General features: G+C 39.1%; 1 protein-coding gene across 2 annotated transcripts in view; it reads right to left on the reverse strand.

Annotated features, from left to right (window-relative positions):
• Positions 1 to 24839, reverse strand: part of TBPL1 (TATA-box binding protein like 1) — a 35711-nt gene extending 10872 nt beyond the window's left edge. Inside the window, exon 1 of one of the 2 annotated variants that reach the window (XM_050788016.1) lies at positions 24133 to 24839. The gene's annotated coding sequence lies outside the window, so the exon portion shown is untranslated. Of the gene's footprint in view, positions 1 to 23434; positions 23696 to 24132 lie in introns of those variants that run through there. The other variant, XM_050788015.1, reaches the window with a different exon arrangement.
• Between the last annotated feature and the right edge of the window lie 412 nt (positions 24840 to 25251).

Here is a 25251-nt window from a genome sequence, read left to right on the forward strand (position 1 = left end):
TCAATTTCTACAAAGCATCTGACTGCCTAACAGGTCCCTTGTATTTTTTTAAGTGTAGTGACATAATTTATCGATGAGTTAAACAGGTCTATCTGACTAAATATTAGTAGTTCAGAGGCTTAGGTTATTCTTGAAAACACACACACCACTTTGTTTAAATTAAAACAAGAAAAACAAAACAGCTAAAGGAAAGATGGAAACTAATTCCCAGAAGGGAATATTCCAAATTGTTTATGACTATGATGGTACCTACACTTAAACATCAGAATCATCTATTTCTCCTATTAAATTCTAAGCTTCTTGAGGTGAAAGACTGTTTTATCGGTCTATGTATTCCCATGGCTCAACATCGTATCTAACACATTGTAAATGTTCAATTATTTGACATATGAATGCTATGAAATCCAACATTTCAAACTCCTAACTATATTAAATTTCTCATCTACCTACAATTCCAAATTATTTCTTTTAATTCTAAGCATGAAAAAAAAAAAACTGTTAGCAAGGCTGAAACTATTTCCAAAGCCACCTACTTTCACTGAATGCAAAAGAGTTAACGATCTTTTTTTTTCCTACAAGCCCTTTGACACAACATTCATGAAAATGCATATACAGTATACTTCATTATATTTCATGGTGGTTTACAAATGATTTTTTTTAACTGGTTGTATAGATTCCAAGGGGAATGTGTTTAAGCAACTCCACCAAAAATACAGCATTTGAAAGCGACATTTAAACTCACAAGGCTATTAAGCCTGATAACCATGGCACTACCATATATTTAAGATACACAAAAAGGCAAAAAGAACACAACGAACATCTATGTACCCATCATTCCGCTTAAAAAGTAAACATTACAATACAACTGATGCCTCCCCATGCAGTTCTTCCAAATCACATCCTCCTCACCTTTCCCTCCAGAGAAAGCCTCTACTTTCAATTGCAGTCTTATCATTCTCATGTTTCTCTTAAACTTATTATACATACACAGTGTTATATCCCTAAATCCAACTAATTCTTGATTTTTAAAAGATTATTGATGAATCTGGTTTGCTAATACTTCCTTTAGTTATTGGGTAGAATTAGCTTACACTCTTCCTTTCTCGTATTGTCCTTATCTGGTTTGAGCATCAAGGTTACTATACTAGACTCATTACACAATTTAAGGTGGTTTCTTTTTTCTTTCTTTTTTAATTCTCTGGAAGACAGGTTAGCAGATGTTACCTGAAAATTAACTGCAACTGTTTGTTGTTTGAAAAATTTTTAAAGACAATTTCTAATTTTTAAATTAGACTGAATTTAAATTTTTAACAGTGTTAAAATAATTAATGTCTGCTTTCTTCAAGTCTATTTTGCTAAATTATATTTTCCATTTCTTCTATATTTTTAAAATTTACTGGGCATACGATTCTTCATGGTTGTCTTAATAATCTTTTAAAGTCTCTGTTGTAGCCACTTACCCTTTTTTCATTGCAGTGTCATTAACTCCTGTTTTTTATTGCTCTTGTCAATCTTACTTTTCCACTTTGGCTTCTTCCCAGAACAAACTATCAGTAGCTGATCCTCTCTATTGAATTTTTTGCGCATGTCCATTGTTTCCTTCCTTCTACAGATTTAATATATTCTTTTTCTAATTTCTTACATTAAAGTATTTAAGTTGAATACTGAACACTTTAGTTTTTAACTGTATTTTCTTGTATAAACATTTAAGACAATTATAACCCAGTGCCTTAGGTGTGACTGAAGCTGGATATGTGTTTTCATTATCCCTTAATTCTAATGATATTAAAATTCATTTTTTCTTAGACGAATAATTTATTTAGCAGTTCTCTGCATTTACTAGTAATTGAAGAAATGCTAACTTAAAAGAATAAGACACCACTTACTTATATTGGCAAATATCAAATGGTGTTGAAAGTGTGAGTAAATCAGCGTTCTCTTATAGTCTGGTACAAAGACTTTCTATAGGAGATACTCTGGCCGTGTGTATTCAGATAACTTAAAATGTGAATGTATGTGGAACTACAGTCAACGAGTAACGTTAAGAAATAACTGAACTTGGCTGGGCACAGTGGTTCACGCCTGTAATCCTGGCCCTTTGGGAGGCCGAGGTGGGCGGATCACAAGGTCAGGAGTTTGAGACCAGCCTGACCAACATGGTGACACCCTGTCTAAAAATACAAAAATCAGTCGGGCGTGGTGGTGCATGCCTGTAATCCCAGCTACTCAGGAGGCTGAGGAAGGAGAATTGCTTGAACCCAGGAGGCGGAGGTTGCAGTGAGCTGAGATCACGCCACTGCACTCCAACCTGGGTGCCAGAGTGAGACTCCATCTCAAAAAAAAAAAAAAAAAAAGAAAGAAAAAGAAAAAAGAAATAACTGAACTGACCTAAGTATAATAAGATGACATACTGCAATTTCATTTATGACTGAAACAACCTGCACATCCAATGAAAAGGAACTAGTTAAATAAAGTACAGTACAGTCTTATATAATAGACTACTAAATGGAATTTATAAATTATAAAACTAGATAGATGTAGAGATATAGACAGAGGTCCATAATGTTTGTGAGAGTAGAAAAAATTATATGTCTAATCATGAGTTCATTCTGGCTTATGAATCTACATATGCACTTACATAGTTATATCTGCCAAAATGTTAACAACTGTTTTATTCAGAGAATTGGCACAGCAGGGTGACTTTTTTTTTTTTTTTGGGGGGGGGGGTAAGGTCTGGATCTTTTAAAATAAAAAAAACAAATATTATATATAGCTTAATATAAAAAAACAGTTGTTCCCATTTTGATTTAAATACAAATACCAATTATTTGCCCACTGCCCAAGTCCTAATATTAAGACATAGCTTGATCAGGTGTTTTGTCCTGTTTCTCAAGGAAATGGCTTAGTATGATTTATCAAATATTTTCTTAGAAAAAAGGCAAACTTCAAAACTGTAGCTGTCTTCCCTTCAGGAAGTGGCACATTTCTAGCCTTCTATTAAAATGCATCATAGAATTTAAAGCACATTCTTCCCCACTCAATGATTCTGTGTACAAGAACACATCATCTGTATTTTTGGTCCTCTTTCTAGTGGTATTCAAGAACATTACTCCAGCAACTATAAGGAATTGAAACCTTAACTGGAAGACATCGCCACCTTCTGGCTTTTACGACAAATGGCATCATTTAAAATTTTCCACACCAGGAAAGATACTTAAACTGAAAGGCCACAATAAACCCTGTCATAAACACGAAGCAAAAATAAATCTAAAATCTAATTGAAAGACAAGAGAATAAATAAACCTGAGAATATAGAAAAGAAGAATCTAGCTACTTAAAGTGGACTCAAGTTGAAGCTGAGGATACAGAAGAATGCGCCTCAAGGTTCTAACCACAAAATTACCATCTATGATCTGAGAAATGGCAGAAGCAGGGAAGGACTGATAATAGACCAATTTGCAAACACAATATGAACCCACATGGTCTCCTAGAGATAGTTCTTTTCTAAAAGAAAGACACACCATACAAAGTAACCTCATATCCTTTATAAAGCTCCCAAAATAGCAGATTAGGAAATAGACATTTTGTGTCCCAATCCCAACACATTACTTGACAGTCTCTCAACACATGCCTAGGATCAAGATGAAGAAAAGCTAACATTTGCCTTTTAGAACGATGTTCTTTTGTATCTGTTTGATAGTATAAAATAAGCCTTATAAAAGGGGGCTCTGACCTAGTGTTTCCGTTATGTGACACTGGGCCACTTACTTAACTGCTCTCTAAATCTTCATTTTCTCATCTATAAATTGGTGAAAATATCACCTGTACCTCCCAGGGTGCTTTTAAGGATTAAATATTATTATCTATGCCAACTATATAGCATACAGTATGTGTTCATTAAATGGTGGCTATTACTGACAGACGGATTCACCAATAGTTGAATATTAATTGTATTATTTAATGAACTGATGCAAAACTTGAGAACAGTTACGGGGGGCGGGGGGAAACACCAAGATCATAATGGGTTAGGCAAGGGTCAGCACACTACAGCCAATGGGCCAGTGCCTGTTTTCCCTGTTTTGCAAAAGTTTTATTGGAACACAGCCATGCCCATGTGTTTCCATAATGACTATGCAGCACAACTGAGTAGTTGTGACAAGAACCAAATGAACCGCAAGCCTAAAATATTTACTCTCTGGCCCTTTAAGAAAAAGTTTGCTGATTACCGGACAAGCCCAAAGAGGAACTACCAAGAAAATAAAATTTATCACTGATAAATGTAAGACCCACATTTTTAATTAAAATGACAAAATGTCTGTATAACATGGTCCTTGATTGGATCCTGGTTTTAACAAATCAGTATAAAAGATATTTGAGAGAAATTTGAGTGATTTGAGTGGATCTGAATAGATTTGAGTGACATGAAATTATGAAATTACTGTTAATTTTTTAGAAGAGAAAACAGAGTGGTTATGTAGACAGACTTTTTTTAGAGATGTACACTCAAATACTTGGGGGAATGTCATATCTGCAATTTAACTTTAAAATCTTTCACTGTTTGAACTCAGTAACAAATACATTGAGATACAATTTCAGAAGATTCTTGATGTCTGGAATCTTGCCATCAAACAAATTTGGATAATCTATTCTAAGATACAGCACAGACTTGGATGGTAGTTATCATAGTATTTTAGGACCAAAAAATGCTGTATTACTGCTTCACCTCTTAACGATTATTAGATCAAGATGACAGAGATTACATCAAACTAAAAAGCTTTTGCACAGCATAGGAAACTATTAACAGGGTGAAAAGCCAACCCACAGAACAGGAGAAAGTATGTGCAAATTATATATCTGATAAGAGATTATATCCAGAATATATGTAAGAAATTCAACCAACTCAGCAAAAGAAACAAATAATCTGATTAAAAAATAAGCAAAACACCTTAACAGACATTTCTCAAACGAAGATACACCAATGGCCAACAGGTATATGAAAAAATGTTCAACATCACTTATCATAAGGAAACCGCAAATCAAAACCACAATGAGATACCACCTCACTCCAGGTAGAATGGCTATTACAAAAACAACAACAACAACAACAAAAACACCTATGTATTGATGAGGATGTGAAGGGAATACTTTACACACTGTTGGTAGGATAGTAAACTCATACAGCCACTATAGAAAACAGTATAGAGGTTCCTCAGAAAATTAAAAATAGAACTACCACATGATCCAGCAATCCCACTACTAAACACATATCCAAAGAAAATGAAATCAGGATGTTGAAGAGATTTCTGCACTTTGCTATTTACTGCAGCACTACTTATAATAATAGCCAGGATACAGAATCAATCTCAGTGTCCAACAATGGAAGAATGGATAAAAATGTGAATAATCAGCTGTAAGAAATAATGAAATCTTGTCATTTGTGACATTAGTGAACCTGGAGGACATGATGTTAAACCAAGCCAGACACAGAAAGACAAATTCCTCATGATCTCACTCATATGTGGAATCTTAAAAAAAAAAAAAACAAAACAAAAAAAAAAGAAGGTGTTATAGAAGCAAAAAGTAGAAGAGTGATTAAGAGAGACTGAGGAGAAGAGGATGAGAATAAAGGGAGGTTGGTCAATGGATATAAATTTACAGTTGGATAGGAGGAATAAGATATGGTGTTCTATTGCACAGTAGGGTGACTATAGTGAACAGTAAGTCTTGTATATCATAAAATAGCTGGAAGACAGGCTTTTGACTGTTCTTGCCACAAAGAAATGATAAATGCATGAGGTGATAGACGCCCTACCCTGATTTGATCACTATCCAAAAAATTTGTACCTCATAAATATGTACAATATGTACAATCATGTGTCAATTAAAAAATAAAAAACCAGCCTGGGTAACACAGAGAGACTCAATTTCTACAACAAATTTTAAAATTAGCCAGGTATGGTGGTGCACGCCTGTGGTTCCAGCTACTTGGGAAACTGAGGTGGATTGAATCTGGGAGGTTGAGGCTACAATGAGCTATGATGGCGCCACGGCATTCCAGCCTGGGTAACAGAGTGAGACGCTGTCTTAAAAAAATAAAACAAAATAATAATAATAATAATAATAATAATAATAAAACCTTGGTGACAGATATATGAGTGTTTATTACACTAGTCTCTCCACACTTCTGCCTACAAGTTTCCATAATAATTTCTAACAGCTGTTTAAGATTAGGACTTTATTTAATAAAAGGTTAAGACAACATGGGGTTCAAAATGTACTGTACTACTTAAACAAACACATACTCACATAAACCTAGGTTAGATAAGAGCGTCCAGATCAAAGAAAGTAATAGCCTTTGCTATTAAAATATCTGCAATATCCAGAATTTATCAAATTATTAAAGATATTATTTCCAAATATCCAAAGGAAAGTACGATGGTGTGAGATATAAAAACAGTGAGCTATGTGAAGAAAATCTTAGGACATTTAGCATAAGAATGGAAAAAGAGTAGTTGTTCTCAAATAACTGAAGAAAAAAGAAAATTGACAGAGTCAATTGAGGTCACAAGAAAAATCTCATGAAGCCACACAAAAAAACCACACACTTACACTGCAAAGTGGTGGGCTCTCCAGAAGATACGTGTCCAAAAAGGGAAGGTAGGGCTAGATAATTAACCAACAGTTAGGAGTGGCACAAAACAAGTCTTCCATTAGATGAAAGATGAGACTAGACTGATGGTTTTTAAGATTCCCATCTAATTCTAAAATCCCAGGAGTCTAACATATTAGATGAAGATACATTCTAGACAAAAGTAGGAATTATACAGTAAATTTCCATTTTAATTCTAGAAGTATTCTGTTAGTTTAGATAAATTATCATCAATTCTGAACTCCCCACTTTCCCTTCAGCATGCATTTGTGTTCAAAGGGGCAGTAATGGGAGAGAGTTAGATGCACTAAGGTCTAACAGTTGAAAACCTTGAACTTGTTGGGCAGGATGACATTCTATCATGAGGACATTTTTGTGTTTGGCCCAAGAGCTTATACTTTAGGAGTCAGTCCACAGGGTTGGCATTTTTGTAGTCTAGCCACATGAAGAAAACTTTACAAACAGTTTGCCTGGCCATAAAAAAACCTTGTATCTTCCAAAGAAAAAGACTGTATACTATACCACCCGTAAAACACTTAACAAATGCTTAAGTGAAAGCAAAAGTATTTGATGTACAAAAACCATCATTACATTAAGTTAAACAGAAAGTTGAAGTATCTTCATTACATATGTCTACTTACTATCTATGAGACTCAATCAAGATACTCAGTCTGAAGACTGTTAAGCAGGTAGCATTCATGTGAATAATTTTGTATCAAAGTGAATTATGGTTAAAAAAAATCTACATTAAGAAAGCTACAAGGTACTGTTTTTTTAATGGAAATTAGTCAACAACTCTGAGGTTGCCAGCATCTATTTACTAAAAAAAAAAAAAAAAAAGGGTATTTTATGCTTTAGTCAATGACATTATTTGTAATGGTGTTTAAAATATGATGGGGAAAGATTTAAATGATACTGATTTTCTGAATGACTGCTTAAGAAAAGATAAGTTCAATGGTTTACGCTCTCATGAAAAAGTTCTGGTCGAAAAAATGAAATATTTTGCAATATAAGAAGATATATCTTATATTGAAAACCTATCTCATCTTAATAATGTTTAAACAGTAGCCTAGTTAATATTTTCACTGTTTTGACGAATACCAAAATATATCTATAAAGTAAGAAAACCTGGATGCTGGCTGGGCATGGTGGCTCACGGCTATAATCTCAGCATTCTGGGAGGTCAAAATGGGTGGATCATTTGAGGTCAGGAGTTCGAGACCAACCTGGTGAAACCTCGTCTTTACTAAAAATACAAAAATTAGCCAGGCATGGTGGTGGGTGCCTGTAGTAGCTACTGGGGAGGCTGAGGGAAGAGAATTGCTTGAGCCCAAGAGGTGGAGGTTGCAGTGAGCAGATTGTGCCACTGCACTCCAGCCTGGGCGACAGAGTGAGACTCTGCCTCAAAAGAAACAAAACAAAACAAAACAAAAACACTTGGATGCTAAGACAGTAGACATGAATTGTAATGGAAGCTACACGACAGTGGACTAGTTCTGAACTGCTCGTGTTCTCATTTGTAAAACACAATACCATTTACCTCTCATGATTGTTTTGAAGAAAAAAAACTCACAAATTTTGATATGCGCTATTAAAGTAATGTATTAGTCAATGCTAACAATAATATTAACTAATATACTATTGTGGATAAAGTAAAAAAGTGTATTTTACTGACTACAACCTTACATTTGGAAATTTAAACTCAAAGATGAGAAATTTGGCATTTGATTCCTTGTTATACAAAAGCAAGTTTTATTTTGGATAAGACTTCTTAATATTTCAGATAAATTGTCCAAATATACAAGATTTAAGGAAGACAGCATGTCATTTTCTGATTACATAAGAAATACTCAAATAGTCACCTGGCCAGGTGGATCATGAGGTCAAGAGATCGAGACCATCCTGGCTAACGCCATGAAACCCCGTCTCTACTAAAAATACAAAAATTAGCTGGGCGTGGTGGCAAGCGCCTGTAGTCCCAGCTACTCGGGAGGCTGAGGCAGGAGAATCACTTGAACCCGGGAGACGGAGGCTGCAGTGAGCGGAGATTGCGTCACTACACTCCAGCCTAGTGACAAAGCGAGACTCTGTCTCAAAAAAAACAAAAAAAAAAAAACAAAAAAAAAAGAAAAGAAAAAGAAAAAGAAAGTATCACCCATAATCCTAACAGTGATAACTGCTTTTTTCCTATGCTCATATAAGCACATGGTTCTAAGCTCTAAATCCATATATTTATCTGTGCATATGAAACATGATTGGGATCATATGCACACACTGTCTTACCTAGTCACCAAAGGATTTTATAAAAATCTTGGACAACCTGAGATATGAAAAGCAGCAATACTGAATTAACTGATTTTCCCTGAATACTAATGAGGGTGAATTTTTCAAATACAGTTAGTCATGTGCTGCCTAACAATGTTTTGGTCAATAACAGACCCATATACAACTGTGGTCCACAGTATTAAAATACTGTATTCTACTACACCTTTTCTATGTTTAGATACCCCAATACTTACCATTATGTTACAACTGCCTACAGTACTCAGTAAAGAAACATGCTGTATAGGTTCACTGCCTACAAGCAATAGGCTATACCATATAGCCTAGGTGTGTAGATTCTACCATCTGGGTTTATATAAGCATACTCTATGATGTTCATGTGATGACAAAAAACTCACTTCTCAGAACACATCCTTGTCATTAAGTGATGCATGACTATATTACTAACCATTTGTATTTCTTTGTTAGCTGCCTCCTATCTTCCGTTCATTTTCCTTCTAAGATTTCTTGTTGATTTATGGAAGCTCTAATATATAAAGAATATTCACCTTTTGCCCGCTTAATCTAACTCATTCTGCTGAAAATGATTTATGCCCACTTCTACATGTGATCCACTCCCACTTGTTCTACAGCTCAGCATCACCTTCATTCAATCAATTCTATAACAATGAACTGGAAATCTAAGCATTAAGACCCATACTAGGGGATAGGGACTTGGTAGTGAACAGACTTGGTTCAGGAAACAGCAGATGTTCTCAGCTGAGTTAAGAGTATGAACTGCTCAGGCCTGAAGAAAGAATCAGCATGGTTACGGTAGGAAAAGTGAAAAGGAAAGTGGCATAAGACTAGGTAGAGATGCAGGGAGGGGTCAAATCATGCCTTCTATGCCATGTTCAGAATTTTCATGTTTATCTCAAAAGTAATGGTTAGCTAAAAGAGAAGCAAGACTGACATCACATATTTGCATTATAAAAATCTATCACTACCACTCTGCAATGGGAGGATGGACTGAAAGAGAAGAATGGGTAAGGGGGTCTAGCACAGCAGTCCAGGCAAGATGACAACAGGAACACAGTAGTAGTACTGTTTGAAAATGCAAAGTAGCAGACAGAAGAGAGATAGTTTTAGGAGATAGAGTGAACAGAATTTTGTGATTGATATGGAGATGGAAAAAAGGGAGATGGAGAATGACTGCAGGTTTGTGGCCTATTTACTAAGATAGTAAACACTGGAGAAAGGGCAGGCTTGCAGGGCAGATGAGAAAAGTAGGAGGGGTTAACAATTCTGTTTTGGACATTTTGAACTGAAGGAACTTGTGAGACATCCAAGAGGAGATACGGAGCAGTTAATTAGCTAAAAGTCCATTGCTCAGGACAGGTCTAGGTTAAGACTGGAAATGAAAATTTGGAAATCCTAGTACAAAAGGTAATTAAAACCATCATGGGTGAAATTTAAAAATCAAAGGAACTCAGAAATCTGATCCTCAATACTAACCTAGAGTGTCCCTATTCTAAGTCCCATTTGGTCAATGGTAATGTTACTATACATACTTCTATCACAGCAGTTTTCCACACTACAAACTACGGTGAAATCTTTCCTATTTGTAGTCTCCTTGGTAGACAATAAGCTCCTCAGATGCATAATCAGATCTTATTTCTGTACCCCAGCCTAGGCACAGTTCCCAATGCACCATATACATTCAGTAAAATGTCTGCGGAGTTTAACTGTAAGCTTGAGGTTATTAAAAAGCAATGTTTACTCACACACCCACACGACACACACACACACACACAGGCACACACACACTCTCTGTATTCTCTTTCTGTCTCCCTCTCAAGTTGAAGAGCTCAGCAGAATGCCTGGGTTAAATCTAGACTCTACCACTTATTAGTCATATGACTGTGGGTAAGTTAACACCTTTGTGCCTCAATATCCTCCTCTGTAAAATAATGCAGATAAACAGAACCCATCACAGTGTTGTGAAAATTAAATTTCATATAAAGTGCTTGGCACAGTACTTGCACACGATAAGCATTCAAATGTAGCTGTTTTTATTGTTACTATTATTGTATCTCCTTTCTTCATCGTCTATGGACGGAGAAACGTTCACAAATGGAAAGGATTTCTAGCTACTCACTGCAGTCCTCAAGCTTTGCAACACAAAAACAAATCATATTCCTTCAAGTTTAAAAGCAAGTGGTAAAAATAAAGAATACAACTTTGATGTATCTGTTAAGTGAAATGAGTACTGAAAAAAGCACTAAATTTAGCAATGAATTAAAAAAAAAAACACAAAACTCCAACAATAACAAAACCATCAAATCAAAGCAAATAGCTGTTGATCATGGCATTCTTTTTTGGTGGTGCTGAGGGGAGTGGGAACAGGGAAGGTGGTGAAGGAAACAGGAAAAGATTGACCAAATCTACTATATGTTATGAAATAGATATTACACTAAATTTTACTTCATTAGGTGCCTGCAAAAAAGCAGGAAAATTAGAAGCATAATGGATTTGGATATTAAACTGTGATACAAGTTTATGCTGTTCACTTCATTTAAATTGTAAGGTATTTGCTTTCTTGAGCAGGTCTTATATGTGTCCCTACTTCCCATATTATGGACTATAATTTCAAAAGCTAAAAAGTTTCATCTCTTTACAGAGAAGCTTGATATTTGTCCTAAGCTACCTATAAGTGACTATAAATCTGTAAGACTAATGTAGCCATTAAATTAATGCTAACGAAACTGCCTAATTTTTAAAAGATTATTTTAATTTGCAAATGTAAATGTTAATTCACTATGGTAGCTAAATGACTGAATAAATCTTCTCATAAGTTGGCGTCAGAATTGGCAGGCATCAAGATCAAGCTTCTCTATATTCTGATTTATTTCAAGGGTGTGAATGCAGGGCTCAAACTTGAAGCACTGATAACTCATCAAGAATTTAATCAAGAGAAAGTACTGCATGGGGAAAATACACAAGTGAAACTTCCTCTTTTGATAGTTTCAACTGTTTTTACAGGGTTACTCCTCATATAGAATGCTCTAGCATAGACAACCCGTTTAAGGTCTATGTCATACACAAATGCCATTTTAAGAAAAGGAAGGTCAGATTATGAAATTAGCTACTTGGGAAAATAAAACAGAGTTCAGCCGGGCGTGGTGGCTCACGTCTATAATCCCAGCACTTTGGGAGGCCAAGGCGGGCGGATCACAAGGTCAGGAGATCGAGACCATCCTGGCTAACATGGTGAAACTCCGTCTCTACTAAAAATACAAAAAATTAGCCAGGAGTGGTGGCGGGTGCCTGCAGTCCCAGCTACTTGGGAGGCTGAGGCGGGAGAATGGCGTGAACCCAGGAGACGGAGCTTGCAGTGAGCCGAAATGGTGCCACTGCACTCCAGCCTGGGTGACAGAGTGAGACTCTGTCTCAAAAAAAAAAAAAAACAAAAAAACAACAAAAAAAAACAGAGTTCAAACATTTCTGGTTTAAAAAACAGTACAAAATATACTTAAACAAAACAAATATGATTACATAATGAACACTCTTTCCACATGTAAGAACCATTAGGAATTTGTTATTTTACTCAGAACTTGTCAGATCTGAGTAACTGCTTGAAGGGTACGTCACTCAAAAAAGATAAACACAGAGAACTTGGCTAGAGATCAGAAGAAAGCTATACATTTTTAAAACCTGAAATTATGGTCTGTGAGGAAGTTAAGAACACTAGCACAACAGGAGGGTGAGAAATTTGATGATAATATACAAGTAAAAGAATGAGTTCTTACACAGAACACACAAGAGTGATAAGGAAGTTTTCTGATCGGAACATTGGTTTTTTTTTTTTTTTTTTGAGACGGAGTCTCGCTCTGTCGCCCAGGCTGGAGTACAGTGGCGCTATCTCGGCTCAGTGCAACCTCCGCCTCCCGGGTTCACGCCATTCTCCTGCCTCAGCCTCCCAAGTAGTTGGGACTATAGGTGCCCGCCACCATGCCCGGCTAATTTTTTTTTTTTTTTGGTATTTTTAGTAGAGGCGGGGTTTCACCATGTTAGCCAGGATGGTCTCGATCTCCTGACCTTGTGATCCACCCGCCTTAGCCTCCCCAAACGCTGGGATTACAGGCGTGAACCACCACACCCCGCCAGTTCTTAACTATTAAGAAAAAGACAAGGCCAGGCCTGGTGGACTCATGCCTGTAATCCCAGCACTTTAGGAAGCCAAGGTGGGCAGGTTGCTTGAGCCCAGGAGTTAGAGACCAGACTGAGCAACACGGGGAGACTCTGTCTCAGCAAAAAAACACAAAAATTAGCCAAATGTGGTGGTGTGTGCCTATAGGCCCAGCTACTCAGGAGGCTGAGGCAAGAGGATTGAGCCTGGGAGGTCAAGGCTGCAGTGAGTTATGATCACACCACTGCACTCCAGTCTGGGCTACAGAGTGAGACTATGCCTTACACAAATAAATAAAAAGACAAAAAGACAAAACAACAGAAACAAGATAATAACCATGAAGATGCTCAAACCTCACAGATACAGATTTAACTGACCTTGACAGGGCCCTAATTTTGAAAACATTTCCAAGATGTTTCTAATGGGTAGTCGGTTGAGAACTACTGGGTTGAAACACCATCATAGGCAAATAGAATAATAGAATTTCCCTTTCTGTAAGTCCTTAAAAAGGGCTCTATTCTTCTATCAGTACTGTTTATCAGAGAACATTAAGACTTCTACACTCTGTTTACCATCCCTTGTTTCCCAAACTCCATTTCATGCTCTAAACCGGCATAATCTGTCTTCTGCCTCTACACAGTACAAAATGTTACAAATGAATGGCTCATTGCTGAATTCAATGGCACACTTGAAACTCCCTCCTACTCTAGAGCATAAAGCACTGGGAACCTCTGATTCTTCAACTGCTCCCTTGCCATGTCCTATCCCTGGCTTCTGAGGAAGCTTTACTGAATTCTCTCCCCATCTCAAATGTCTGTTCCTCAAGTCAGAAGTTCTTAACTGAAATCCATGCCAGACCCTGAAAAGCTCAAAAATAGGTTCCAGAGGTTAGGAACCCCCTGAAATTGCATGCACACTAATCTATGTGTACCTGAGCAGGCCATTGTTTTCATATTACCAATGGGTTTAAGATTGCTAAAGGTTATAAACCACTGCCTGAAATCCTTTTCCTCTTTAAACTTTCCAGACCTCAGTTGCTATCTATGAGCTTGTGGCTGGCTCCACATCAATCCTGACCTACCACATATCTGAATCCATATTCCCAATCATCTATTAGGCATATCTATTAAAATCAACACATCCAAACAAAACTCATTAAGCACCTCAAAAAATCTTGCTCTATCTCCTTGTAATTTTGTGAATGGAGTGAGCCACAATTAACACTCGCTCACCTGAACCAGAAATTTCAGAATCATCCTTCATCTCTCATTCTTCTCCTCTGCTCAGTTAACTTTTAATCTAGCTTCTCTTCTGCACCCAAAGCAACAATGTTTTACTTTAGGCCAGCTCACATGTCATTATGGCTACAGGCTTTTAATGGAACTCTCTGCTTGCATTCTCCATGCTCTAATCCATCTACCAAATAGCTACCAGGATTATCTTCCTAATTGTCTCCCTATCTGAAGAAGCATCTCTTGGCTCTCTTAGAATGAAAAACAGAATCTCATCTGCTTGCCTTGGAATGCAGTGGACTTCCCACCCCCATCTTCCTTATATAACCTAACCTTCCAATTCCAACACACCTTAACATTCTCAGCTTTACACAATTCCTCTTCCAGTAACAGACCGTTTCCTGGTTTTATAGCTGCCTAAATTGTCCTTTAGGCACTCCTTCAACTAGGAAACTTTTACGCATAAATTGCATATTTCGTATGCAACTCACATGAACCAAGCTCTGCGGGTAGACAATGGGAATACAGCTCAGAACAAAATGGTGAGGCAAGGAACTCTCATGGCAGTTGTATTTCAGTGGAAGAAAAAGACAACAAATAGGTTGACAAAATAATCAAGAGAATGTGATCTATGTTATAAAGGAAACGAGATAACGAAAGAGAACACTTCAGGAGGAATGATCCAGGAAAGGTCTTTCAACTTTCTTAAGAGATAAGAAATAATTCTTGGCTGAGTGTGGTGGCTCACACCTGTAATCCCAGCACTTTGGGAGGCCAAGGCGCACGCAACACGAGGTCAGGAATTCAAGACCAGCCCGACCAACATGGTGAAACCCATCTCCACTAAACACAAAAATTAGCCGGGCATGGTGGTGTGCTCCTGTAATCCCAGCTACCCTCCTGGGGCTTGAACTCGGGAGGCGGAGGTTGCAGTGAGCAGAGATCGCACCACAGCATTCTAGCATGGGTGACACAGTGCGACTCTGTCTCAAAAAATAAATAAATAAATAAATAAAGAATCTTAAAATGAGATCTTAAAGGATAAGAAGGATAAGAAGTAGCCAGCCATATGAAACAATGGGAGAAGAGCAACCCTGCAGAGGCCACAGTAAATGAATGGTACTGTTGGTGTTGTAAGTGTTTACTGAACTTGCAGACACCAAGTTCCTTGAAGATAACTGTTTAATTTAAATACGTGTCTTTAGAACTTGGCTCAATTGCTGGCATTTGGTCTTAAACTCAATAAAAACTTGATGAATTAAATGAATACCTTAAGAACAACTGAGAAAATGGTTTGTGGGGTTGGGGGCAGGTATGTGTCTTTCACTACAGCAGTAAGAATCTGAGTAGCCTCAACCAACTCAAGTTCTCCAACAGTATCCTATTCTTACCTTATTTCACTTTCTGGTATGTTATACTTAGTGCTCCTACACTTAACAAGTTACTAATCATTTTAGGCCAGACCCCCAAATCCTGAAGAGCAACTGTGTTCCAGGAGCTTTTACAAATACAAAAACATATTTCAGATGTAAGAAAAGAATTATTTTAATTGAAACACACCTACTGACCTTCAGCATTTTTTATATTCCCTTTTCTCATCCTCTGAAAGTTACTATCTCCTTTACTTCATCCCCAAGGATTCGAACTCACCCATGTTCTATAGCCTATAGCTAATTCCACTACAGCTGGTCATCAGAGAATGGCCACCCTGTCAGTCACTTCCAAGATATCAACCATTCAGTTAAACAAGGTATGATGATAAAGCCATTTTTCCTCTATTCCCAAAGAGAGAGTAAAAGTATATAACCAAGACAAACAAATTCAGAATATGGCTTCAGGCATTTGAAACTCTTCTAATTTTAAGAGGCCAAAACCAAAGGCCTAGAAAGAGTAAATCAAGAGGCATATATTCTAAATGTACAGACAAATTAAATAATTATCCGAGTTGTTTTGCACTGCGCACTGAAGTGGAAGTTTCAAGATTACTGGTCACAGCCAAGGAGTAGTGTTGAATTTCTTAAAATTAAAAAAAACAAAACAAAACAAAACAAAACAAAAAAAAAACGGCTGTCAGCCAAAGGCTTTCTCTGCTATCCTGGGACCTACAGATTCCATTAGCAATATAGCTTTTAATCTGTTGAGCCACTCAGCATCCCTTACTGAAGGCCTCCCCCTACCACCTCCCTACAAAAGAAGAGTAAAGAACAGAGTACCTTTAAGATTAGCACGCTAATTTCTGTTGAGGAAGGTCTAATGAATTAGTCATTGTGCCTTCAATATGGTTGTTTGTGATCCCTGCAACCACCCTAATCTGTAACTAGCAAAGATCCTGGAATGTGGTCAACCCACAAGCAATTAAAGTATGCTCATTACAACTTTCCTAGGTTGTACATGCACACAAGTCACTGGAAATGCCCAAGGAACACACTGCAGCCATTAGTAGGTGAGAGGAAAAACACTTGCGGCTCACCAGAAGTATCTGACAAATTAAAAAGGATGGGGTGGTTCTTGTTCCACAAAAGCTTCAAGTTCATTAACTGAGTTTCAAACAGTAACAGGCTCTATAAATGCTGTCCACAGTCATAAATCAAATCTCCATCTTCCTATTTGCACTTTTGGGTTACACATTGACTTTATTATGTTCATATCTGAAAGACAGCAACATCTGTCCCTGAAAAAGAGTGTGACAGAAAGAACACTAGGTGGTCGGGTGCAGTGGCTCACGCCTGTAATTCCAACACTGGGAGGCTGAGGCGGAGGGACCACCTGAGGTCAGAAGTTCAAGACCAGCCTGGTCAATGTGGTAAAACCCCATCTCTACAAAAAATACAAAAAAAAAAAAAAAAAATTGGCCAGGTGTGGTGGTGTGTGCCTGTAATCCCGGCTACTCAGGAGGCTGAGGCAGGAGAATCGCTTGAACCCAGAAGATGGAGGTTGCAGTGAGCCGAGATCACGCCACTGCACTCCAGCCTGGGCAACAGAGCGAGACTCCATCTCCAAAACAGACAAAACAACAACAACAACAACAACAACAAAACAACAACAACAACAACAAAAAGAAAGAACATTAGAGAAACATTAACAATGTGTTCGACAGAATTTCGTCTCAAAACAGGCAAGGTTTTATTGTGGACTATAGTTCTGATAACCTTGGCAATTTGTTTTCCTAAAAATTTCCTAACACAGGCCAGACATGGTGGCTTGTGCCCATTGCCCATAATCCCAGTACTCTGGGAGGCCCAAGACAGGCAGATCACTGAGGCCAGAAGTTCGAGGCCAGCCTGGTCAACATGGGGAAACCCCACCTCTACTAAAAATATAAAAATTAGCGAGGTGTGGTGGCGCATGCCTGTAATCCCAGCTACTTGGGTGGCTGAGGCACAAGAATCACTTGGACCTGGGAAGTGGAAGTTGCAATGAGCTGAGACACCACCACTGCACTCCAGTCTGGGTGACAGAGTGAGAGTCTGTCTCAAACGAAAAAAATTTCCCAGCACAGTCCTCAGGGTATCTAAAACTAAAGGAAATATATATCTCTATCTATTTGGTGCAACACTCATGATCATTTCCTCTCTTAAACAGGAAAACAAAAGTCACACCTCTAAATACAAGCATATTTGCCAATCTCCTTAGTGTGTGGAAGCTTAGAAAAACCAGCTGAAACAGATAAAACCAGCACAACATGGAAGAAGGAAATATAACACTTTACCCTGTACATTTAAAGCAAAATATGCTTTTAATAATAAATTTTATATAAACCTCTATAGTATATATTTTATAAAAATAGATTTCAACTAAAAATCAAGACCTGGATATTAGCCAGAATAGGAAAGATCAGTCTGCAATTCACTTTGTTTAGGCAGAAACATTTATTTTTAGTCAGCAGTTTCCAATGTCCACACAACTGAACTAAAACATTTGGTCTTCACTTTTTAAAGTTAGCTATTTCAGCAGCAGCCCAAACAAAACTGTAATTATCAAATTATTTTCCTGATTAGGTAGCTTCAGTATTTGTTTTTAGCCTTACCATAGACAAATAATTTTGCAATCCTACGAAGTCATTCTTGAGCCACTTGAATTACTGGAGCAGAGCAGCAATTTTAGCTACTACTAAAATTACAAAAAAAACTACTATTAGAACATTTATAGTGGCACAGAAAGCTCACAATACATGGCTTTACACTGATACAAGTTTCAAATTTACCATCAACTAAGATTATACAAGTAAAAAATGGTGCCTTCTAAAGAAAGCCTAATTCTGTTAAATGAAACCATTGGGGTCTATTCCTTTTATTCAGAAGTATCATACAGCTAAACAAGTCAAGTCCACAGGGAAACAGTATTTCAATAGCTGCACCACGGTGCCAGCCCAGGCTTTGTTGGCCTTCCTTTTCCAAGAAACAGAGATGCCTCTCTTTACTTAGTCCATCTGCCATCGGTGATAACCAGATGCCTGTGTGACAATTCAAAACTTAAAAAAGTACTTCCCCCTCCTAAAGCCTAACAGCAGAGATGAGTCCAATAGTCAGTGATCAGAAATAAAAAGAATTTCAATGCTCTAGTAGAAAGCCTCTCAACCAAAGAAACAAAGCATCCAAGTGGTCCTACAGTTCACCTTTAATATACTATCCAGTGCCACCGCTACTAGCACCTGCTAGCACTTTTTTAAGCTTTTAACTAAAGTTCTAAGTGCTTTATGCTTAATTCTCACAGCAACCCTGTAAGGTAGTAGTAGTATTAACCCCCTAGTACAGAAGAGGAAACTGGGCCTCCGGGCAGTGAGAAAGCTATTTAATATTTAAGGCCATGCCATTAATTAAAAGCACAGCCATGATGCTGAACACAGGCAGCCTGCACCCAGAGTCCGTACTCTTTAAGTGTTGTACCAACCCCAATCTCAAGGAAAAGTAAGTGATTCTCATCAAAACTCGTCTCACAATGAAAATACTTGTAATTTATCAGGAGCAGGAATGTTAACACCTGATTCTTTGGAACCATTTTATTAATAGTAACACATTTTTTTACTGCTTTTAAGACTTAAGTCCTATCTAGTGAGTTAAAAAAACCAAAACATACCGTGGGCCAATGTCTACACACAGATGTCTATCTTGTGCTAAGCACAATTCAATGCTGAAGTCATCCACATATGTCCTAAGAAAACTCTGTCCTTAAAACCAGTTCAAAAATCTGGTTTTCAGTATTTTTTTTATTAATGGATGGTAAAAGTAACCAACAGCCAATCTTCTGTGCTGTACTTTTTGGTGAAATTTTAAACAGTTTCATTATTGACTCCCACATACAGGCACATCTGAACTGCCCCAGAAATCACCCTATTGAAATTTTTTTTTTTTTAACATTTAATGGGATCCATAGCAGCATGCTTCAACCCACAAAACCAGCCATTTAAACCAAATTCTCAACTTTATCCCCCTTTAGTCACAGATGAGTAGAATTTCTGATGTGACCTGATTCCTTTCCACTAAAGACATACTTCCGGAATCTTGCTTTTTCGCAACTATACAAACACACAAACTCCATCTGTCTTCTAAAGAAAAGACTGACTGGTTAATAATACAAAAATCAAATCTGTCTACATAGCCTGGAAAAACCTTAGATATGTATACTGTCTCTCATCCTTTTGAAATTTCCCAAAGTGGTAGTCACGTGACAAGAGCAAATATCGTGTCTACTCAAGTGAAGGGAGTCCATCATTATCTTTATTGTTTGAATTGGTTAGAAGGAGGCTCTAATCATACTTGAGAAAGTGTCATTGCTTATAATTTGCATGCCCACAGCCAGAATACAAAGTTGAAATTTTAGGCATCAAGAATTAGATTTCAAAAAGGTTCCCTTCATACACTAGCTAAGCTCTTGAAGTGAAATAAACAAACATGTATCTCCTTCTACTAACAACATAATCTTCAAAATACACACACAGGGCAGGAACATACAATATGATGGCAACTCATACTCCTGATCCTCAAGAAACTTCTAATTTAGCAGGTATGATGAAGTCCATTCACCAACAACGACAGTACCAGGCAGTATGTAATAATTCAAAATTCATATCTGTGTGTGTCACGTTTTGTTACACACATAGGACATTTCTGTGCCATCTGCAAGTGCACAAAAAGCACCTGAAGGGAAATACCTCTTTCATCCAGCTTTGCACACCTGACATGACATCAGGCATACAGAAGGTGCAACAAAATGGATGTAAGTTTCAGGGAATCTTTATTAGTTTGAATGTCACAATACAGCTAAAATTTGAAAACACCAGAGATTTTAACTCAGAGACAATGTGGAAACATTCTACTATAAATTCTTCTAAAAATCAGCTGCAATGTCTGTATTTTATAGCAATAATTTCATCACATGGTCTATGATGAAACACAAGGAAATCAATCACCTAGGTTATTACTGGTCCCCTTCATCTAAAACCAGTCCTCATGTTCACTCAACTAGATTATACAATATTTTCTGATTTTTAAATAATGTGCCACGTCCACGAGAAGAACTAACTCTCTCCAAATACATTCAGCTATACGTTTCATAAGTATTTGTTCTACTTCATAGCAAATTCTGCATTCTATATGTGTTCATCCACAAAAATGTTGATGTGACAATTTTCTATGTTAAGAATAACTTGGGGAAATCAGTGTAAGTAGTTCCCTCAAATTTGGCAGAATATAATTTCAGTCAAGATTGATTTTAAGAATAATTTTTTTAGAATAAGAATCATGAAAATCTAAGGTTCAATTTAAAACACACAACAGGCTCTGCAATACTTCTTTTAAAAGTGACTGTCTACAATTACAGTATTACCATTTGGACTTCTAACGTCTTCCATTCTGCTAAGTTCAAAAATTTTAATATACCTTATTTTAATATAAGCTCTTGAGTTTCAGCACAGGCTCTTAACCTGTTGTATTCACAACCAACAGTTATTCAGAATGAATACAGAACATTCAACCTGACAACTCCAATTTTCCAAATAAAGAGGAGGGGTACAGAAGGAAAATGCAACAGATAAAATCACATTAATGAAACGCATATGCAGGCGAAAGACACGTTGAAAATGCCATAAGAAACAGAAATGATACAGCATAAAAAATCATTTTTGATTGGGACATGATTAAGAAAAGAGAGTAACTAAACCACCACCAAAGTTGGGAGTATTGGGGCGTAGGAGGGCAGGGAAAGCAGACACTGGATTGCTCATAAAGGTGGAAGCTAGGGCTTGACCCTCACTCAAACAATGAAGAGACAGACAACGGCAAACAAGGTCTAGGTCAAGTGAGTCTGATGGCAGCCCTAAGGTTGAGGGACACTTCGTCAAGTCTCATATGCACAAAGATAATCCCAGGACTCAACATCCGCAGCCTCAAGTATGGTTATCTCAGCATATCTTTCACAGAACTGCTACAAAGATTAAGTAACAGTCTTTGATTCATTAATCTATCTTTTTCTTCTTAGAGTCTTAAAATGCAACTTAAGTTTCCCAGCGTTCACACTTTCCATCCTGTCCAATTCTTTACACATGAATGAAATTCCTTTAACAGACACTGGACCTCAATTCCATATTAAAAGCTTAGATGAAAACGCCTGAGTTAAAACTATATTCTGGCTAGCCCTCATTCAGGAATAAGTCAACCCAATCAAGGGCACACAGCAGTAGGTCACTAGTTTCTGATACTGATTTTGAGGGCAGAGGGTATGCAAAGAGGAGGCTGGGGAAAGGATGACACCTTTTTGCTTAAGAGAAGTCAGGTTTAACAAAAGAGGTGGGGGACAAACAGAAGCTGTGGTTGACCTAATTGCTCCTATGATTTATCAATTTTATTTTCATCTTTAATCTTCAACTTTACATAAAGAACTTTGTATGTATATGTGGCCTTTTCATTGTGCTACAGGAAAACATCATTTACTCACCCAAATTGATTCTGAAAAGTATAAAACCATTAAGCAGCTTGTGATGTAAGACTAAAGAGATAACATAAACTGGTATTTCACTGGGCATACCAAACTGTGAATAAGTCTTTCAGCCAGACAGTGTTAACAGTCACTTCTCAATTGGAATGAACTGCCATTTTCTCAAAGAGACTGCGAAATTATGCCAGGATAGCTGAATCTTCTTTTATGTCTCCTTTTAAATTTTCCCAGAGAATCCACATTGCTTACACACACACACGCACAAACCACCAAGCTTACTCCCTTTTCTTGAGTCACAGTTTTAAGGCACTGTTCTAAACCCTACATACAGAAGCTCATGCACTTACTGCCAGTGTCGCTTTGGAACTGCAGGTGACAGATGCAGTCAGAGAGCTCACAGATGTGGACTGACTGCAGTTTGAGTCTTATTGCAGTGAGCACATTGACAGAGCCTGCAGATGCACATCTCGGCAGGAGAGATTTTCTTTTTAAGCCCTCATGCCCTATTAGATTTACTTTTAGGGCTTTTATTGGCTATTTTTATCACTTATCCCGACTCTCATCCCTGCTTAGCCCTACCCACAATTCAATTTCTGTTCTTCAGTTCTAGATCCTTCTCCATCAATCCTAATTTTGGTCAAAAATAATAATAAAACAAAGCGGGGCTGCCGGCATTGCCAGAACCAGAAACCGACGAAGCCGCTTTTGGGGAGCTACTAGAGAGGCCGCTGTAAGTTTTCTGAGAAGCAACGGACCCCTAGCATCTTTGCACGGTCCCTCTTCCCCTGGGTGATGGCTCCAGAGACAGATGAGGAATCTCCCTTCCCTGTCTTTCCCAGTGGTGGCTTAAACGAAAGATAACCCGTCTTTTTTTATCCTACACTAGGTTCGATAACGCTCCCAGGTACGGACGCCCCACCCCCAACCCGTTATCCCTAACAAGATCGCCAAATATCGCCCGGTCCTTTTCAGAACTGAGCCCTCCCTCGGCCACCGGACCGGTTTTCCCCACCTCAGCGGCTGCCCTCCAGTCGCCCGCCCCCAACACATCCCACCCCAAGTCTGGCCCGGGCTCCGCACATGCCCACCCCGCGCCAGACGCCCCACACCCGGTGCTCAGGCCGCTCAGCCGCCCGCGCTCCCCAAGTCCAGGGTCGCCTAGGGGGTTACCGTGGGAAGAGGGAGCGGTGGCTGAGGACGCGGCGGCAGCGCTGCTGCCGGTTGCGTCGGATGCGAAGGAGAAGCTGCAGGACAAGGATGAGGATGAGACGGGCGCGCTCCCCAGTCTCCATGGAACTCCCGCCCCGGCCCGTTGCTAGGAGCCCCCGAGGCTCGGACTCCGTCTTCCTTGCTTTGTTGTTCCGGGTGCGAGGCGGCCGCCGCTTCCCCGCGACAATAAATAGACTAGACGCTGGGTAGCATAGAGACAGCGCGCGTGGGCTAGAGCGCCGCCGGACAGGGCGCTCCTGGGTGCCTCGCTAGCCACTCATTTCCGGCTCTCACTGCTCCCGTCACTTTCCCCGTCCCCCGCCCCCACCCTTCCTTCCTCCTTCCTGGTCCCCAAATCAGGCCGCTCCTGCCCACCCCGCTGGGCGCGGCGTGGGGTGAGAGGTGGGATGGGGGCGGTGCTAATGGGCATCGGACTAGACTTTTTTGTTTAAGAACAGCTTGAAAGGGTTCTGAAAACACCATGAATCCCTTGTATATTTTTAGTTGATATCTAAACATGTGTAGTAATTTCTGGCATACAACCGAATATTTAGGTGGACTTTTTTGTCAAAACCGTAGAACTTTCTCATTAGCTCATTAAATTTATACAAAAGGTTCTCCCCACCCCCCATTATATAATTGGTAAAGCTAGTCCTTACCGAACAGACGAGACTTGTCTTCTGCCTGAAAAAACTCCTTCGCTTTTTCAGTCAAAATGAACCCGTTAATTTATGATGCTGCGATAAATTCCCCTAGTGAGATTCCTCACTAGGCGAACTGGAATCCTGGTCTTAGAGCGACAGGGGATGACAGATGACAGACAGAGGGAAGGAAACGGGGAGAGATGGAGGCACAAGGTGTGGCGAGACGGAGGGATAACGCAGGAGCGTATGCCACTTCTGTCGCCTGTTCCTTCCACATTCCTTACTCTACGTGGGTTTGCGGTCGGGACTGTCCCTCGGGAACCGAGAGGCGGCTCCAGGAAGGATGGGAGGTGGGAGAGGGCGGATGCTGGCGAGGACTCAGGCCGCCCGGGGTAGGAGGACGTCTAGGAACGGAGACCCTCCGCAGCTCTGCGCCCAGGTAGCGCTGCAGGGGCCGGCGGACCCCGGGGGCGCACACGGGCCCGTTTGAACCGTCGCGCTGGGGCCCGAGTGCGTCCTCGGGGTCCCTCGGGGGTGGTCTGAGAGGCGCTGTCCGCGGGAGCGAAAATCGCGTAACGGCCCTGAGAGGGCCACGCCACGCCGCGCGGAAGCCCCTGGCTCCCAGCCCCACGCTTCCCACTCTCAGGCCGGCATCGGCCTCTCCACCAGTGCTCGGCTGCAGTCAGAAGCCTCTGGCGTTAGTTGAGGTCAATGGCAGCCCTGATTTAATTATTAAAAGACCACGCCGAGCGGGGTTCATGGGTACCTGGCCTCTGATTGGTGGGAATCAGATGAAAAAATGAAAATGCCACTGCCTTTTTAAAAGAGAAGACGTGGGCTGAATTCTTGGGGTTTTGGCAGTAGGCAACCATTTGGGTATTTTGTTATTTACAAGATCTCCAAGGATGCCTCTTGATTTTTTGCTTTCCCCTCTGAGTGTTCAGAAACATATCTGAGCATTTGAAAGCTCTGTAGAATGATGGAGTTTGTTTTCATTTCTGTACTACTTTATTTTTCAAGGTATAGTAATTATAGTTGGGTCAGGTTTAATGAAAAAAGTGAACAAGAGGCTGGGTTAGAAAGTAATGGCTGTGTGGTGGTGGGGAGAGGACTTTTAGGAGGTAACGTCTCAGC

The sequence above is a fragment of the Macaca thibetana genome, chromosome 4 (assembly GCF_024542745.1).
Source record: "Macaca thibetana thibetana isolate TM-01 chromosome 4, ASM2454274v1, whole genome shotgun sequence".
Classification (NCBI taxonomy): domain Eukaryota; kingdom Metazoa; phylum Chordata; class Mammalia; order Primates; family Cercopithecidae; genus Macaca; species Macaca thibetana.